This window comes from Triticum aestivum, chromosome 5B (genome assembly GCF_018294505.1).
Source record: "Triticum aestivum cultivar Chinese Spring chromosome 5B, IWGSC CS RefSeq v2.1, whole genome shotgun sequence".
NCBI lineage: Eukaryota > Viridiplantae > Streptophyta > Magnoliopsida > Poales > Poaceae > Triticum > Triticum aestivum.
The window spans coordinates 491,802,651-491,821,612 of record NC_057807.1 but is presented as its reverse complement, the minus strand read 5'-3'; the positions used below and the strand labels follow the sequence as shown (position 1 = coordinate 491,821,612).

The 18,962-nt window shown below is 47.5% G+C and overlaps 1 pseudogene; it reads right to left on the bottom strand.

The window, feature by feature from the left end:
- Positions 1 to 6,675: 6,675 nt before the first annotated feature.
- LOC123116574 (uncharacterized) lies at positions 6,676 to 11,360 on the bottom strand (annotated as a pseudogene).
- Between the last annotated feature and the right edge of the window lie 7,602 nt (positions 11,361 to 18,962).

The following is an 18,962-nucleotide window of genomic DNA, read 5'->3' as shown; positions in this document are numbered from 1 at the left end:
GCTGCTTCGGAAGCAGCAAATGAAGGAGTCTGGATGAAGGAGTTCATATCCGATCTAGGTGTCATACCTAGTGCATCTGGTCCAATGAAAATCTTTTGTGACAATACTGGTGCAATTGCCTTGGCAAAGGAATCCAGATTTCACAAAAGGACCAAACACATCAAGAGACGCTTCAACTCCATCCGGGATCTAGTCCAGGTGGGAGACATAGAGATTTGCAAGATACATACGGATCTGAATGTTGCAGACCCGTTGACTAAGCCTCTTCCACGAGCAAAACATGATCAGCACCAAAGCTCCATGGGTGTTAGAATCATTACAGTGTAATCTAGATTATTGACTCTAGTGCAAGTGGGAGACTGAAGGAAATATTCCCTAGAGGCAATAATAAAGTTATTATTTATTTCCTTATAATCATGATAAATGTTTATTATTCATGCTAGAATTGTATTTACCGGAAACATAATACATGTGTGAATATATAGACAAACAAAGTGTCACTAGTATGCCTCTACTTGACTAGCTCGTTAATCAAAGATGGTTATGTTTCCTAACCATAAACAATGAGTTGTTATTTGATTAACGAGGTCACATCATTAGTAGAATGATCTGATTGACATGACCCATTCCATTAGCTTAGCACCCGATCGTTTAGTATGTTGCTATTGCTTTCTTCATGACTTATACATGTTCCTATGACTATGAGATTATGCAACTCCCGTTTACCGGAGGAACACTTTGGGTACTACCAAACGTCACAACGTAACTGGGTGATTATAAAGGAGTACTACAGGTGTCTCCAATGGTCGATGTTGGGTTGGCGTATTTCGAGATTAGGATTTGTCACTCCGATTATCGGAGAGGTATCTCTGGGCCCTCTCGGTAATACACATCACATAAGCCTTGCAAGCATTACAACTAATATGTTAGTTGTGAGATGATGTATTACGGAACGAGTAAAGAGACTTGCCGGTAACGAGATTGAACTAGGTATTGGATACCGACGATCGAATCTCGGGCAAGTAACATACCGATGACAAAGGGAACAACGTATGTTGTTATGCGGTCTGACCGATAAAGATCTTCGTAGAATATGTAGGAGCCAATATGGGCATCCAGGTCCTGCTATTGGTTATTGACCGGAGACGTGTCTCGGTCATGTCTACATTGTTCTCGAACCCGTAGGGTCCGCACGCTTAAGGTTACGATGACAGTTATATTATGAGTTTATGCATTTTGATGTACCGAAGGTTGTTCGGAGTCCCGGATATGATCACGGACATGACGAGGAGTCTCGAAATGGTCGAGACGTAAAGATTGATATATTGGAAGCCTATATTTGGATATCGGAAGTGTTCCGGGTGAAATCGGGATTTTACCGGAATACCGAGAGGGTTACCGGAACCGCCCGGGAGCTATTTGGGCCATAGTGGGCCTTAGTGGAAAAGAGAAGGGGCTGCCCTAGATGGGCTGCGCCCCCCCCCTTCCCCTAGTCCTATTAGGACTAGGAGAGGTGGCCGGCCCCCTCCTCCTCTTTTCCCCTCCGAGGAATCCTAGTTGGACTAGGATTGGAGGGGGAATCCTACTCCCAGAGGGAGTAGGACTCTCCTGCGCCTCCCCCCCTTGGCCGGCCAGCCTCCCCTCCTCTCCTCCTTTATATACGGAGGCAGGGGCACCTCTAAACACACAAGTTGACACAAGTTGATCCACGTGATCGATTCCTTAGCCGTGTGCGGTGCCCCCTGCCACCATATTCCTCGATAATACTGTAGCGGAGTTTAGGCGAAGCCCTGCTGCTGTAGTTCATCAAGATCGTCACCACACCGTCGTGCTGACGAAACTCTTCCCCGACACTTTGCTGGATCGGAGTCCGGGGATCGTCATCGAGCTGAACGTGTGCTCGAACTCGGAGGTGCCGTAGTTTCGGTGCTTGATCGGTTGGATCGAGAAGACGTACGACTACTTCCTCTACGTCGTGTCATCGCTTCCGCAGTCGGTCTGCGTTGGGTACGTAGACAATACTCTCCCCTCGTTGCTATACATCACATGATCTTGCGTGTGCGTAGGAAATTTTTTGAAATTACTACGAAACCCAACACTAGGGCTGTCTGTTTTCACGAGGAGTGGACTCCACTCCTCACTCACGAGAAAATGGCTGATAACAGGGATGCCCAGTCACATGCTCAAATCAAATCAAAATAATTGCAAACAAAACTCCCCCAGGATTGTTGTTAGATGGAGGCACCCGTTGTTTCGAGCAAGCCATGGATTGATGATTGTTGGTGGTGGCGGCGTATAAACTTTACCATTCTGTTTGGGAACCGCCTATAATGTGTGTAGCATGGAAGATATTGAGATCTCTTGGTTGTTATGTTGACAATGAAAGTATGCCTCTCAGAATATTATTTATCTCTATTTCAAAATCGAGCTCTGGCACCTCTACAAATCCCTGCTTCTCTCTGTGAAGTGCCTATCTATTTGCTTTTATGTTGAATCATCATCCTCTTATTAAAAGGCACCAGTCTGAGAGCACCGCTGTCATTTGCATCCATTACTATTAATTTATATTGAGTATGACTATGACTGGATCTCTTTTACCATGAATTACAATGTCCAGTCAGTCCTTGATCTTTAGAGGTGCTCTACATTTATGTTTTGCAGTCTCAGAAAGGACTAGCGAGATACCATCTTGTTGTATCACATTATGATTGTTTTGAAAAAGTGTTGTCATCTGAGATTTATTATTATTGCTTGCTAGTTTATTATGCCATTGATATGAGTAAACATGAGACCTAAGTGTTATTGTGAATATGGTTAGTTCATAATCTTTGCTGAAAACTTGAATGTTGGCTTTACATATTTGCAACAACAAGAGCAAACAGAGTTTGTAAAAGTTTTTTTTATCACTTTCAGTTTGTCAACTGAATTGCTTGAGGACAAGCAAAGGTTTAAGCTTGGGGGAGTTGATACGTCTCCATCGTATCTACTTTTCCAAACACTTTTGCCCTTGTTTTGGACTCTAACTTGCATGATTTGAATGGAACTAACCCGGACTAATGCTCTTTTCAGCAGAATTGCCATGGTGTTATTTTTGTGCAGAAATAAAAGTTCTCGGAATGACCTGAAACTACACGAAGAATATTTTTTGAATTAATAAAAAATACTGGCGAAAGAATCAAGACCAGGGGGCCCACACCCTGTCCACGAGGGTGGGGGCGCGCCCCCTGTCTCGTGGGCCCCCTTACGCTTCACCCACCTCAACTCCAACTCTATATATTCATGTTCGGGGAGAAAAAAATCAGAGAGAAGGATTCATCATGTTTTACGATACGGAGGCGCCGCCAAGCCCTAATCTCTCTCGGGAGGGCTGATCTGGAGTCCGTTCGCGGCTCTGGAGAGGGGAATCCGTCGTCGTCCTCGTCAGCAACCATCCTCCATCACCGATTTCATGATGCTCACCGCCATGCGTGAGTAATTCCATCATAGGCTTGCTGGATGGTGATGGGTTGGATGAGATTTACCATGTAATCGAGTTAGTTTTGTTAGGGTTTGATCCCTAGTATCCATTATGTTCTGAGATTGATGTTGCTATGACTTTTCTATGCTTAATGCTTGTCACTAGGTCCCGAGTGCCATGATTTCATATCTTAACCTATTATGTTTTCATGAATATATGTGAGTTCTTGATCCTATCTTGCAAGTCTATAGTCACCTATTATGTGTTATGATCCGTTAACCCCGAAGTGACAATAATCGTGATATTTATCGGTGATGACCATAGTTTGAGGAGTTCATGTATTCACTAAGTGTTAATACTTTGGTCCGGTACTCTATTATAAGGAGGCCTTAATATCCCTTAGTTTGTAATAGGACCCCGCTGCCACGGGAGGGTAGGACAAAAGATGTCATGCAAGTTTTTTTCCATAAGCACGTTGACTATATTCGGAATACATGCCTACATTACATTGATGAACTGGAGCTAGTTCTGTGTCACCCTATGTTATAACTATTACATGAGGAATCACATCCGACATAATTATCCATCACTGATCTAATGCCTGCGAGCTTTTCATATATTGATCTTTGCTTAGTTACTTTACCGTTGCCATTGTTACAATTACTACAAAACTGCTAATGTTACTTTTGCCACAGTTACCGTTACTTCCATATTACTTTGTTACTAAATACTTTGCTGCAAATATTATGTTTTCCAGGTGTGGTTGAATTGAAAACTCAACTGTTAAAACTTGAGAATATTCTTTGGCTCCCCTTGTGTCGAATCAATAAATTTGGGTTGAATACTCTATCCTCAAAAATTGTTGCGATCCCTTATACTTGTGGGTTATCAAACGCCGACCAAGAGCGTCGTGCATGCCAGTCTACGCACATGTTCAATATCGGAGCAACATGAGAGGACGGGACTAGACGAATATCTACCGCTTGCAAATGGGTAGCCCGTATGTCCGCCTGCCGTTATTAAACAGGCACACCAACAAAGAAACCAACTCCGGTGCCTACATTGACACACTCGCCCACTTGGCTTCACCGGAGTTCTCTATATAAACGAGGTCACTCCGGCACAAACTGCACCACAACATGTTTGCTCCACATCCTTCTCCCGTGCACCACATCCGCCATGACCATGAGCGGCAAGGCATTGTGGGAGAGCCTCTCTACGAAGGAGAAGCACGCGGTGTCTGCTTGTTGACGGTTACCAAAGCTGTTGTGTGAGGTGAATAGAGATTTACATGTCGGGCAACTCCCCGGAGGTCTCTGATGACAACCCAACAATGGATACGAACTTCGACGATGACTTGTTGCCGGTCCATTCCGGCTTGACCATGGAGCAAGCGTAGACGCACTTCAAAGATGCCATAGCGCAGGAGTAGCCGGCGCCGTTGCCATTTTTGGCATTTTGGCAGCCGCGGTAGAGCAGCGTTAAAACCTCATCCTCCTCGAGCAGCACCGGTTGGCAAAGGGCCAAATCTATGACGATCGCGCAAACTAGGAGTCGTGGCGTCCATGGCAGACATGGCGATGAACAACCCGAACTTCATCGTGAGCATCGAGCACTCTAACAGGCCATGCGCGATCACGCCGCTCGGAACGCGGTTTCGGAACAATCGGACGCGGACGCGACACTGGGTCGCAGACGATCGCGGACAAGAACGCTGGCAGCTGCGAGTGCTTCACACTGCCAATGATGACTTATAGGTGCCGGTGGCACAATGATTGTGCCATCTCGTCCACGTCCACGGTCGTGGACTCCGATGAGGAGTAGTAGTACATGAGAGTCGGCTGGGCCTTGAGTCCCAAGTGGGTCGGTCTATGTCCCATGTCCCATTCTTCCTCGCTGGCGATCGCATCTTCATTTTTTAGGGGTAGCCATGATGCCATTAAGCTAACAACGAGCATACATTGGACACAACACACACACTAGAACGGAGTGGACAACTATCCCAAAGCAACAACAGAAACACCCCTCAGAAAATAAAAATTACAACCAAGTCCCTTAGGAGGGTTGCTAAACTAAATCCCAGCCTGCCGCACCATCACTTCACGAGTCTCATCCCCACCGAACATGGACATGGCCAACGTCGGAGGGGAACAACAAGGCCTTGGAGGACGGGTAGCTGTAGATTTAGAGTAGGTTAGGCCCGGTAGTTTTCTAATGAAATATGTCGAAAATGTAATGAATATGCTCCGGTATAGATGAAAATCATTCTTTTGGATGTAATTTGTACGATATGTTGAAATTCAGTTTGAAATGTATGTGGGCAAAGATGGATGACTGGCTCCGGCATCTCTGTCTGTGGACAGGTCCGCAGCGGTCCACGGACAGGTCCGTGGACAGATACAATGTCTTACTTGGAGGTCAGCGTTGGAGATCCCCTTATGGTCTCTATGATTCAAACGATTTTAGAGGATCCTGACACTTATGATTTTGCTCTACCTATGTTGTTTAATTCATAGCACTATAATTTATAATCCTTTTTCCTTATTAAACAATACATAAGAAACTTATAAGACCCATAATTAGGTGATTTCCACATCACACAAAGCGACTAGCTCATATTGTAGCTATCAGCTTGCAAATTTACACGGGTTGCACTGGGTGGGACTTATGTGAGATCTCACATTAGGTGAGATCAATGAGGTCAATTTTTTCAAAAAAAAAATACATGTTAAAACATTCTCAACTTTTTTGTAGACACACATCAATATTTGATGTACAACCACAAAAAATTTCAGCTCCTAATTCGACTTATATTAATAGAAACAAAAAAGACAAAATCAGATGTGAATAGTGTCAAAGTACTATTCACTCAAAGCTTCCATTATTCACATTCAAATTTGTCTTTTTTGAATCTCTAAATGTACAACAAGTTTTGAGTTGATTTTTTGGAGTTATAGACATACCTCGCATGAATGTTGTCAAATAATTTTAATTTTTTATAAAATGTCTAAATAAGTATTTTTTAGGTTGATCTCATGATCTCACCTAAACGTGAGATCTCATACAAGTCTTCCACGGTTGCACTTGACAAACTAAAGATACTACATTTTTAAAAAAGACACTATGCCAGAGCTAAGGCTTTCTATCCGTCAGTCATACTTGATGTCTAGATAGGAAATCACATCACAGTCAAAACCTTCATCTCACAGAAGTCAACCTTAATAATACCTTACAAATGCACTGTATAATCATACTTACAACTCGGAAGAAGGGACCATGTGACAGTTACCTCCATCTCACAGGAGCCAATCTTAATATTCTCCTTGGTTTTACCAAACTTTTTGGGAGTAAAAGTTTTACGAACTCTTCTCACATCTTTCTCATCACTACCACGTAGTGCCTTCGCCGAAAACACAAGCTTTCCTTCAGGCTGCGGAAGCTCGACGCTGACCACACGGCGTGAAAGCTCAATCCTGCCACTACCATCAACCGGCAATCTATCGCCTTCAAAAGCAAGCAACGGGATTTCCATGTTCTCGAAACTAGCTGTACTGGCAGTGAGTAAACCCCTGCAGCCAGGCCATAACCCATGCTTTTTGACTTTCACACTGATTGCGGCTTCCACACAGTTACACATTCGAACGTATGTCAACTCTAGTATGCTAAGCTTGCTAGCCTCAGCACGATAAGACGGGCCCCAAGGAAGAGACGCAACTGCTAAATAGCTTAAATCTTTATCCTCAGATTTAGTGGTGCCCTTCGCCTTCAGATCAACTTCAACATAGATATGATGTACATTCATCACAATTCCTCGGGTAGGCCCCGTTAGCGTAAGAAATCGATCCTGCATAGCATTCAGTGTATCAAACTGACCGATACGGCAGAAATAGCTTATGATGAGCAAAATGAGCTAGGAGGCGTGAGCCGATCATTTGTGTTGGGCAATCAAGTTTGTTCAAATCATCACATGCATTAAGATTGATGGAGGCAGTCTAAATTAATAGTTACATGATGCCAAAGAAGAGGTAACATTGGGTAGCATAATGGAAGCGAAACGATAACAAATACATGTCATGAACCTCTAGCCCAACCAGACTTGTACGCTATTATACTAGCCCGTATCCATGCGCATAATAACTGAAGTTAGCTGGACGAGTCAAGGGTTGAGGATATTCCTCAGCTCACAGCGGTGGAGAATGATATTCTTACGGCTCCATTCTCGGAGAAAGAGGTGCTGGAGGCCATCTCGCAAATGAAGAATAACAAAGCGCCGGGTCCTGATGGTTTCCCAGCTGAATTTTATAAGAAGTGCTGGCATATCATTAAAGGGGATTTGTTGCTTATGTTTAATGATTTGTTTGCTGGACAGCTTCATCTTTTTCAACTCAATTTTGGAACGATTACTCTTATTCCTAAGAAAACAGAGGCTGTGAAAATTGAGCAATTCAGGCCAATCTGTCTTCTTAATGTTAGTTTCAAAATTTTCACCAAGGTCGGGACCAATAGACTCACACAGATTGCGCATACTGTTGTGCAGCCTATCCAATCTGCTTTCATGCCGGACAGGAATATCCTTGAGGGGGTAGTGGTCCTTCATGAAACGCTGCATGAAATCCACACGAAAAAACTGGATGGGGTTGTTTTCAAAGTGGATTTCGAAAAAGCGTACGACAAAGTCAAATGGCCATTCCTTCAACAGGCCTTGCGTATGAAGGGTTTTGATGAGGCTTGGCGACGCCAGGTAGAATCCTTTACGCAAAAAGGGAGTGTTGGAATTAAAGTAAATGATGATATTGGGCACTATTTCCAAACACACAAGGGTCTGAGGCAAGGAGATCCAATGTCCCCTGTTTTGTTTAACATTGTGGTTGACATGTTGGCAATTCTAATAGGTCGGGCAAAGGAGGCCGGTCAGGTGGGAGGCCTGGTGCCCAACCTAGTTGATGGGGGGGTGTCCATTCTGCAGTACGCTGATGATACAATCATCTTTATGGAGCATGACCTGGCAAAAGTGAGAAATATGAAGCTGGTGCTTTGCTTGTTTGAACAATTGTCTGGGTTAAAGATTAACTTTCATAAAAGCGAATTGTTCTGCTTTGGTAGAGCCAAGGAGGACCAGGAGGCTTATAGGCAATTGTTTGGATGTGAATTAGGGGCTTTACCTTTCACCTACCTAGGTATATCCATTCACCATCGTAAGCTTACAAACCGAGAGTGGAAATGCAATGAGGATCGGTTTGAAAAGAAACTTAGTTGCTGGAAGGGCAAACTTCTGTCATATGGAGGCCGGTTAATTCTTATTAATTCGGTGCTCACGAGTATGCCGATGTTCCTACTATCTTTCTTTGAGGTTCCAGTTGGGGTTAGGAAAAGACTGGACTTCTACCGATCAAGATTCTTTTGGCAGAGTGATGAACTTAAGAGAAAGTATAGACTCGCCAAGTGGGATGTCATTTGTCGACCAAAGGACCAAGGGGGGCTGGGTATCAAAAATCTTGAGGTCAAGAACAGATGCCTGCTTAGTAAGTGGTTGTATAAGCTTTCGGGTCCGACTGATGCAACGTGGGCGCAGATTCTTCGTAACAAGTACCTGCAGTCCAAAACTTTGTCACAGGTGACAGTGAGACCATCTGATTCGCCGTTTTGGAAGGGGCTTATGAGAGTCAAGGCAACCTTCTTTAATAGAACAAAGTTTATCATCGGTGATGGCAATGACACACGTTTCTGGGAGGACAATTGGCTGGGTGATACACCATTAGCAATACAGTACCCAACCCTGTATCGTATTGTCCAGCGACGTGATGCGCTAGTTGCAACGATTATGCAGTCCACTCCCCTTAATATTCAGTTTCGGCGGGTGCTTGTTGGTGAGAGATGGGAAGCTTGGCTCCATCTGATGCGTAGACTGATGGAAGTTCAGCTAGCTCAGCAGCCCGATCAGCTTTGTTGAAAGCTTACTAGGAATGGACAATTTACTGTAAAGTCGATGTACAACGATGTCATCAACTCCACCATTATTCCTAGTACCAAACATGTGTGGAAAGTACATGTGCCTTTGAAAATTAAAGTGTTTATGTGGTTTGTTCATAAATAGGTAATTTTAACAAAGGACAACTTGGTCAAGCGCAATTGGAATGGATCTACTAGGTGTAGCTTCTGTGATCATGATGAGACCATTAAGCATCTCTTCCTTGATTGTCCTTTGGCGAGAATTCGGTGGCGCTCTGTGCAAATTGCTTTTAACATCACTCCTCCGAGTACGGTTGGGTCGTTATTTGGAACGTGGCTGGATGGGATAGAGTCCGATACAGCTCGGCATATTCGTGTAGGAGTGTATGCGTTGTTATGGGCAATTTGGAACTGCAGAAATGACTTGGTTTTTAATAGAATAACTACTATTCATTTTTTGCAGGTTGTATTCCGTGCTACGGCGCTGATCCGTATGTGGTGCTTACTCACTCCGACGGAGGCCAGGGAGCGTTTGGTTACTGGATCTGTCCGGTGGGAGATGGTAGCGCGGGATATCTTCAACCGGTTTGGTTGGCGGTCATGTAATAGGATAGGCAATTAGTTTTTCTATCTTCATTTTACCAGCCGGTTGTGGCTTATGGCTTTTTCTTGGCTTATGGTTTTTTCTTGGTTTAGCTTCGAGGTTCTAGGTGAGCTTGCTTTTATTTTGTTGAAGACTATACGACTTTGTTGAACCTATTTTATTTATTGAGGTGGCCGTATGCATCGTTCTGATGCAGAGGCTGGGGAATCCCCCCTTTTCGGGAAAAAAAAAGCTGATGAACATACCAAATACTAGCCACTATCCATGCACCGAGTATGTGAAGCTCCTCGGTGATGGTTTGGAATTTATTGCATATATTAAATTGTGTTCTAAATCGTATACATAGTCCTGTCATCATGTAAATTTAGCTGGAAGTTAAGAAGAGACCAATGAATCCACATAATCTACGCATGGAGTAGCAAAGATTCATAATATAGTAGTATAAACCTTCTTGGTAAGGGTTTGGCAGTTATCCCTCTCACGGTGGAACACCATGATGCGATTGCGATCCACCGCATCCCGCACAGCGATCGAACCAAAAACCTGTAAAGGCCACTTCAGGGGCTTCTTTATCTTCCCGACTTTGATCGAGAAGATCTGGAGCATCTCCTGCTTGTGGGCGTAGCGGTTGTTAGGGCGGCAAAGGTCGGTGAAGCACGAGGCAGGGATGGACGCTGCATGACAAATATATAGTGCAGTCAGGTGATGATACGCTAATAGAGCATGTGTCCATTGTATGCTACTTCCTTCATCCCATAATATATGAGCGTTTTAACACGTGACGGAAGTAGTACTATATGCTAGTAACAGGAGGCGGCAAAAAAGCAAGGACTGGATCAGAGGAGGACGCTTACTGGTCTGGTCGAAGGGGCCGTAGTGTTGGGCGAAGAGCCGGTCCCAATTTTCGCGGTGAACACGGGCATAGTAGGCATTATGATCAGTGTTGGCTTCCTCGGGTACTTCCCCTACCATCTCTCTCGTAATCGCCATCATTTCGTCGATCGACAGATTGTCTCTCCTGTTCTTCTTCTCCCCGATTCTGGCCGCCTCCTCAGCTGCCTCGTCGGCCAGCTCCCCCAATCCCATCATCATCGCCATCGTCTCCTCCTCGGCCGCTTCCTCGGCGGCTTGATCATATTCAGATGGAGCTGCTGGTTCGGACTTGACAGGCTCATCATCATCATCATAATCCACCTTCACCACAGATGTTTCACAAGGCTCGACACTCGACGACTCCGTCCCTACATGGACTCGTCGCCGCCGCAGCCTTGCCTTTTTGCACGGCATGCCCTCGGCCTCTTCTTCTCTTACTTCTCAAACTGTCAACTCACGGTACTATACTAGTGCAACCTACACGATCTGGCAATTACAATCAACTAGACTATAGCTGCTGCTTATACAGGTGCGTGCGACCACGGCCCACAACTGAGTCTGACTCGTAGTCGTACCCGGACACGGCTGACGATGACGAACCTTACTACGACTCCACACAGTCCACACGGACAACGTCTCCGTGCTGGGTCACCTTCCGCCCGGCCTGCGATCCGCCTCGACGGCCGCCACCGTCTCTATGAACCACGCGGACGTAGGAGCCGTGGCACCCGGCGACCTATCCGTCAAAGGATGCAGCGGTACCCGCCCGGATCGCTCGGCAGACGGCAGACGACCCTGGTCGTGCGCGCGGTGGCTAGGGCACCGGCGAAGGAGGGAGGGAGGAAGGAACACGATGAATAGCCCAGCGAAATCTGTTGAGTATCGTGATTATTAGGAAAGTTAGGATAGCGTAGGATATTATTCTATCTTGACTTGTACTTCAAGATGATTATGTACTCCTATATACTCCTTTCGTTCTTAAATGTAAGTCTTTGTAGAGATTTGACTAGGTGGACTACATACGGAGTAAAATGAATGAATCTAAACTTAAAATGCATCTATATACATTTGTATGCGGTTTATAGTGGAATCTGTACAAAAACTTATATTTAGGAACGGAGGAAGTATATGTGTACGAGGCTCAAGCAATACAACGAACATTCCACCAAACCCATCTCTCCCTTCTAACATGGTATCTATCGCAAGTCAATCCTAAACTGTAGCCGCCGCCGCTTCCGCACCTACGCGCTGCCCCCAGGGCAGTCGGCTTCCATGACCGCCGCCGGGGGCCGGGCCGCCCGTACGTAGGGTTCGTCCGCCGGTCGTGTTGACCGGCTGCCCTAGAGAGTCTTTTCCCCGAGCCTTGCTCCGGGGTTTTCTCTCTCCTGCTGGTCATCTTGATCGCGCGGTTTTTTTTGGTTTCCGATCTAATCTTGATCGGTTTGGATCGCCCACCGCCGCCGTCAACCCCGAGCGCCTCTACTCCGACCCCGGCGCGACCCGCTGGCCTCTCCTCCGACCCGGCGGCCACGCGCGCCGAGGCGGCCCGTCAGGGCCAGCCGTCGTCCGCGCGTCGCCCTGCACCGACCATCACCGCCCTGCTCCGATCGGGACTCCTGCATCATCCGACCCGGCGGCCACGCGCCATGCGGGGGCCAATCATAGCCGCCCTGCTGCCCGTCGTCGCCGACTTCATCTCGGACTCCGCCGCCACCCCATCTCCACCGAGCGACGTCCCCGACCTCGCGTGTGATCGAATTGATCACCCGCCCGCCGCCGCGATCTGCCTCATCTACGCCGTGCAACCGACCTGGCCCGTCGGTTGCGCGCGCCTCCGCAGGTCCCGTGAAGATCGTCCAAGAGTTCAGCGCGTCCCTCCACCGATCGAGCAACGGGCTGCTACTGCATCGCCCCTTCGGGCCGCAGAGCCGCCGCCCCGTGGTTCTTCTCCCGGCTGCACCGACCCGCGTCACCACTGCGTCGCCCCTTCGGGCCGTAGTGCCGCGGCCCGCGGTCCACCCCCGCCCCGAGGTTGTCCGCTCCTGGTCGTCCCCGTGGCCACACCGACCCTCGCGCCGCCGATGCGTCGTCCCGTCGGGCCGTAAAAGTGTGGCACGCGGTCCATGCAGCCGTTCCGAGGCCGTCCCCGCGGTTGCACCGGCCCGAACACCTCCACCGCGCCGCCCCTTCGGGTTGTCGCACCGCGGCCCGCGGTCTCCGCCGCCGCCCCGTGGTCTTCCCGTCGTCGCCCCGACCTGCCCGCCGCCGCTGCGTCGCCCCTTCGGGCCGTAGCACCGCGGCCCATGGTCCACTCCGCCGTCACCGCGCGTCAACCTCCCGTGGTATGCGCCGCGCCGTTTCCCTTGGCGCAGGAACACCACCGTCCACGCCGATCTTCGTCACGTGGTCAGGGTTCTCCGCCTACTTCGAGCACCGCCGCCGCGCTCCTAATCAAGCCGCCGCCACCGTCAGGCCGCCGCCGCCGCTTTTCTTTGGCCGCCGCCGCCGCTACCCTGTAGTCGCCGCAGCCACCCGTCCACCTCCTTCGTCTTCATCCAGTACCAACCCGTCGTCAGCGTCACCGTCGTCAACCCCGACCACTTCGTTTACTCCGACCACCGTTGGTGACATTGGCCCCGCGTTGATGGACGCTGCAACCATCGTTGAGTTCTTCTCTGCTGGCCCTCTGACTTCTTCGACATGGCGTACAGCTCGTGCAGGTCCCTCGTCTATGCATGCCCGGTGCTGGCAACATAGATGTGTGCCTTCCTCCACGATGTGTCCCCGGGCCTGGCAAGCCTGGTGCAAGGCTTCGTCAACTTCGTCTTCGTCCTTCTACGCATGCCCGGTGCCGGCAACACTGGTGCGTGCCTTCGTCTACGATGTGTTCCCGGGCTTGGCAAACCCGCCGCGACGCATCGTCAACAACATCATCTTCCCGGTGCACCCCTACTTTGACACCACTGCGCCCATACTAACTCGGTGCCCCCTTGCACCCGCGGCTCCACGGCGACTTCCTCGACACCGGCCACCCTGACTCGACATCGACCACATCATTCTTCGCACGGCTACCTCGACCACGGCTCCACCACCCACACTCTTGGCTACATCGACAAACGGCACAAAGGGCTACCGTCTTGCTTGAGCAACCTTGTCGGTTTCCACTCCAGTCACGACTCCGCGATGCATCGACCGTTATGACTGTGGGGGGAAAGGGGTGTCCGTCGGCTTGCCTTCGGATTCTTCTCCAGTCTCACCGTCTGCGTTGCTACCGTTGTGACTGCTGGGGGATGTTGAGTATCGTGATTATTAGGAAAGTTAGGATACGTAGGATATTATTCTACCTTGCCTTGTACTCCAAGATCATCATGTACTCCTATATATATGCCTACGAGGCTCAAGCAATACAATGAACATTCCACCAAACCCATCTCTCCCTTCTAACAAAATCCAACGGCCCCGCAGACTAAGAAGATCTCAACCTCAAGTCTCGAGAAAAGAGATTCTACCATGCACGGGAGGGTCCCATGCCTGAGTTAATCTCTCTGTTCCTTTACTTCTTACATTACATGTATAATACTCCACTCACCCATGCCTTCTTTCATTTGATTTTGAACTTTGAATCTTATTTATCCACTGAATCAAAAGTCTAATTTATAATTTGTTTGTGTCAGTGTGTTCCTTGCGATTAATACTTTAAAATAAGATCACCCTTGAATACATTTGGACAGTTTTAAAAATTGAAATCTGAGACATGAAAACTCTGACATATATAGTGAAAATGATCAAAAATTCATGATCTTTTTGACAACAAACTTGCTCAAGTGGTACGCACGCTTTTTTGTGTGAAGAAAAGCCTTTCGTGGTGTTGTTGGCGAAGAAGGAAAAATTAGCACTATATTAGAGTCACTCTATATTGTCTTGAAAATTATTATTTTTCGCTCAAACTTTTTAGGGTGTCCTCTGTCAAAAAAATTATACGAGTACGCAAGTAAGTCAAGTTTGTTCGGTTTTTTAAAGATTTTTTACTTTCTCCTAAATTTTCTAAAAAATCATGTTTTTTACCAGTTTCATCATGTTTTAGAACCTAATTTTTTTTAAAAAATCAAAATATAATCAAGATTGATTTTGTTTGGAAGTCTTCATTACGAGAAATGCAAATGTGCAACCAGGTAATAAATCTGACTTCGTGTTCAAAAGATAAAATTGATACAATCTTTGAGTCATATGAAAAAAAAAGGGTAAGTTGCACTGTCTAGCACGAATCACGGCATAGCAATCAATGGCTGAACTGTGCACGGGACCTCCCATGCACGGTAGTTAATCCAATCTCCTCTCTCTCTCTCTAACAGCGGTATGTAGTATCTTTTGGAGGGGTTGTAGCACCGCAGGAAGGCCTTCAGGCTCGACGCTGTCCACTTTCGGCCCAAGGCAAAACTAGTACTCTTCTAAAAAAATGCAGGGAATAGCACTTTTCATTTGTGGTTCCTTTCGAAAAGAGGGTCGATCAGTTTTTTAAATTTTTTAGTAAGAAAAAAATACTGACCAACCCTTTTTTAATATGATTTTCATAATCAGTGAACTTTTCATTGGAGGGCATGGCAAATCAAACAATTTTCATGCCAATTTGTGTTGTCCATGGACCATGGATGATGTTTTTTCTTTAACAGGCATGTCAAATTTGTGCAGTTCAATGTTTTTTGCCAGGATTTGATGTGCTTTCTGAGAGTTTGCCATCCTCGCGACGATATAAATTGCCATAAAAACGTTTGTTTGTCATGCCTTCGCAAGAAACGTCAGCACAATAATATTTCCATTTTTTATGTATACTGCCTTTTCCTTTTCCAAAAAAGTCAAGATGAATAGTGTGTGAAGAAATGCCGCAACAAACATAATTTAGAGCATCTACAGCCGGGCGCCTCAAACCGGCCTCAAACGCCCGGGTGGCCCGCGCGGTAAACCCGGGCATGGGCAGCCCGGCCCGATGACCCGGGCCGGGTCGAGGCCGGGCTTCACATTCGGGCCGGGCTTGGGCTTTGTTTTGCAGCCTGAAAGATAGTTCGGGCCGGGCTCGGGCTTCAATTTTTCCGTATTTCGGGTCGGGCTTTCGGGCTTCGGGCCGAGCTTGCACGTGCGCGTACTAAAAAACAACATTCGGGTTAGGCTTTCGGACTTCGGGCTTGATTTTGGGCCGGGCTCGGGTTTGAAAATAGGGAGTATTTCGGGTTTCGGGCCAGGCTCGGGCTTGAGAAATGAAGGTCGGGCTTTTACAAGCCCGGCCCGAAACCCGGCCCGGCCCGACGTTTGCCCGGGTTTACCGTCCTGTCACTAATCGGTCATGATTTTTCGACTCAGATGGCCCTCTCAAACGGGCCTCAAACCTCCGGGCTGACCGGCACCCGTCATATACAACCCAAATATGGGACGTACGGACGCGCCCGGGCATGCCCGCCCCGTCGGTCTGACGGCGGGGTCCCACGCGAAAACGTTAGAAAACCCGGCGATTCGACAGATGCCGCGTCCGTCGCCGCAGTGTGAACATCGCGTTGCGCCACTCCAGCTCGTCGTCTGGGACCAAATCTGCCTATTTAAGCCGGTCGGCGTCCCGCAACCCTTGCCCATCCACCTCCCCCCCCCCTTTGTGCCGTCAGTCCGACCCCGTCCACCTCCTCCTTCTCCCGCTCCAGCGCTCTGCCCACGCTTCGGCGCTCCGTCATGGTCCGGAGTAGGGCTGGAATTCGAGCCGAGTCGAGCCAGCTCGGCTCGACTCGCTAGATCTCGTTTCGTTAATGAGCTAGCTCGACTCGACTCGTTACTATAACGAGCTCAAACCCAAGATTGACTCGACTCATATAACTCGCGAGTTGGCTCGTTTAGCTTATTAAGCTCGTTAAAGATATAAATATAAAGCCCTCAAATATGATAAAAATAATTATGTATATATTAAACATATATATCCTTAAACAATTGTAATCTCACTACTAGACAAGGGGTGCGCCATTAGTATATACTAATGGTGCACCACCTTCAGATACGCCATTAGAGTTGAAACTACTAATGGCGCACCTGGCCCAAGGTGCGCCATTAGTATCAAAAAAAATTTGAACTAGTGCGCCTATCCAAACATACTAATGGCGCATCCGGACACATTGCGCCATTACTAGTTGTAACTAGTAATGGCGCACCCGTCGGAAAGTGCGCCACTAAAGTTGTTTTTTTATTATACTTTTTATTCTTTTTTGCAATACTACTAATGGCGCACTGTACCACCGTGCGTCATTACTAGTTTAAACTAGTAATGGCGCACTGTAGAACAGTGCGTCATTAGTATGTTTTTTTTTGCAAAACTACTAATGGTGCACCGTCAGAAGGTGCGCCATTAGTAACCTGGATTACTAATGGTGCATTTAGTGCTGGTGCGCCATTAGTAAGTGGGCAGCAACAAGATATTTTGGACAGCCTCTCCTACCCACACTCACTTTCTCCCCACTTCATTCTCTCCACCTCCTCCTTGTCTCGGGTGCCTCCTCTTTTTCACCTCATTTCCACCATAAATTCATTGAAATTAAGTGGTTAAATTACCTTGTTTTGATAGGTAAGTAAGGGGGGAAGCTATATTTATGTTGTTCTCCCTACAACAATGTGCACATGCACTTTTTATGGCCTAGCTAGATCTATGTATGTTCGTGGTGTTGCATATGTTTGTGGTGTTGCATATGTGTTTGTGTTTGGAGGTGTACCGGTATTTGAAATGCGATAGTTGCCAATATTTTGCCGGAATGTTGATTCATTTCCGTTTCGGCGAGAATTTTGGCATTAAGCATTCTTTTTGGTCCTATTTTTAGGAAAAGTCATGCCGAATTTTTTCTTGGTTCTAAAATATCGTTTTGCTCTACCCCGCAGGCGACCATGGTCCGCACGATGACCGAAGGCATCGTGAATAGGTTTTTGAGGTCCGCGGAGGCCGAGATGCTTCAAAAGAACGAGACAGAGATAAGATGTCCGTGTCGAAGATGCAAGCTGAAGAGCCTTATTGCGGACCCGGATTCCGGGTAGGTGCGGGACCACCTGCTCTTGCGTGGTTTCATGGATGGCTATCGGTGGCAAGGTGATGAAGATGACTACGAAGTCGTCCATGGGGGCCGGGCAAGAAATGAGGAAGGGCAGCAAGACAACCACCATGGCTCGGGCGGGCGAGAAGACGAAGAATCCCCAGGAGATGATCATGACGGTGATGATGTACATAGTCATCATGTAGAAGATGCAGGACATGATGATGAGGAAGATGCCGGAGCAGACGACGGGCATGATCATGAAGATGATGATGCCGGTGGAGCAGACGACGATGGACCATCGATGGGCTGGGTGCAGGACTCTCATATTCAAGAGCTGCTTCTCAAGCAGACGGATAACGCAAGAGCTGCCACCCGAGAGAAAGCCAAGATGGATCAACTTGAGTTAGACGCAGTTACTCCATTGTATGAAGGATGCAGGCCCGAGGATACCCGCCTGAAAGTAACGCTCATGGCTCTGGAGATGAAGGTAAAACACAAAATGACCGACGCATGTTTCGACGAGAACATGTCATTCTGACACGAACGTCTTCCCAAGGGGAACAAGTGCCCGACCAGTTTGGAGGAGGCGAAGAAAATCGTGTGTCCTCTGGATTTACTGCACGTGAAATACCATGTGTGCATGAACAATTGCATCATTTATCGGGACGAGCACGCGGAGTCTACCATATGTCCGGTGTGCGGCGTCACTCGATACAAGAAGAGGAAGAAAGCTCCTCGAAAAGTGGTGTGGTACTTTCCGATCACTCCTCGTCTGCAGCGGTATTTCGCGGACCCTAAGGTAGCAAAGCTCCTGCGTTGGCACGCGGATAGGGAGGAGAAGAAGCGAGAAGATGACGCAAATGATCCGGAGATAGATAAAAAAGACAAGATGTTGAGTCACCCTAAGGATGCGAGCCAGTGGCAAGCGTTGAACTTCGAAGACTCAGAATTTGGGAATGATCCAAGGAACATCGTGCTGGGTGCGAGCACCGATGGAGTCAATCCGTTTGGCAGCCAGAGAAGC